Genomic DNA, 1,141 nt, shown 5'->3' with positions numbered 1-1,141 from the left:
ACATGCACCACAGCCACAGCGTAATCTGGAGGAGCGGCTCCATAGAATAACGGCTCTTTGCGTCGTTTTCACTAGAACAAATTGCGCTGTCCGTATGGCGTCGATGACGAGCTGCGGCTTGTGCTGCTCTCTGCACAGCAGTCTGCTGAGCCCGACGTTGCCTGGTTGCAGCCGCGCGTGTAGCTCTACGATTCGCTTCTTCAGCAGCGAATCCTTGCGAGGTGGCGCCATAAATGAGTATCGAAGGGTAAACACAGGCATCGAGACTACGCGGCGCATATGTCACATCTCTTGACACCTGTCACGATACGATGCAGCCACTCCATGTCGTGGCACATGGTGGAAGACAACGCAACTGCAAATCAAAATTTGCACGTATCGACGCTGCGCAGCGCGCATCACGTGACAAGTGGCTCGATGCGATGCAAATGCCACATGGTGTGCCACATGGTACACTAATATGCAACTGCAATGCGATTTGGGCATGTATCGACGCTCACTGGCGTGCATCTCACATCGAGTGTCTCCTCGCGCACACAGCAGCTAGCAAGCTCTGGCGTGGCGCCGTGGTAGAGCAGCTGACTCGCGCGCAAAGGGCCCGGGTTCGACCCCGGCAGGAACTGGGTATCTTTTACAGAGAAGCTGTATATGGCTAGCTTCCAGTGGATCGATGTCCGTAGTCCAAAAAGCGTGGGCCGATCCCGAAGGCAGTGCAATATCGGGCCGACCCACGGCAGAGGTGAAGCCGGCTTCAAGTACTCCGCCAACTTGCAAAGTATAGCTTTAATATCTTGGAGCCAAATACAACCCGTATTAGGTATTAAGCTGAAAAGAACATATACTACGTTTTGACCCGCGTCGACCATGTATACGTTGCAATAAACACGTGTACGCCATCCTGCGTATTCAAACTAGTGCCTTCCAATCTCATTGTCTTCTGTCTCCTGACGTCATGCTCTACGTACTCTCCTTTCCTCAGTTCTGCTCTGACTGTGAAATGGGTAGGCCGCGTGTTGCACATTCTGAAGAAAAACAGCGTACCTGTCGAGAACGACGGCGTGAACAGAAAAGGCAATGCACGCGGCGGCGGCGGAAGGAGACCACCGACGATGAGCGGGCCGCGGACGCCAAGCGTAAGCGT

At 53.9% G+C, this 1,141-nt stretch overlaps 1 non-coding gene across 1 annotated transcript; it reads right to left on the bottom strand.

Annotated features, from left to right (window-relative positions):
- Window positions 1-685: 685 nt before the first annotated feature.
- Window positions 686-870, bottom strand: LOC119465460 (U2 spliceosomal RNA). The gene has a single exon (XR_005194882.1). It is a non-coding gene; the product is annotated as a U2 spliceosomal RNA (small nuclear RNA).
- Window positions 871-1,141: the final 271 nt, after the last annotated feature.

Source organism: Dermacentor silvarum, chromosome 9 (assembly GCF_013339745.2).
Source record: "Dermacentor silvarum isolate Dsil-2018 chromosome 9, BIME_Dsil_1.4, whole genome shotgun sequence".
NCBI classification, from domain to species: Eukaryota; Metazoa; Arthropoda; class Arachnida; order Ixodida; family Ixodidae; genus Dermacentor; species Dermacentor silvarum.
This window is presented reverse-complemented; position numbering and strand designations above follow the sequence as displayed.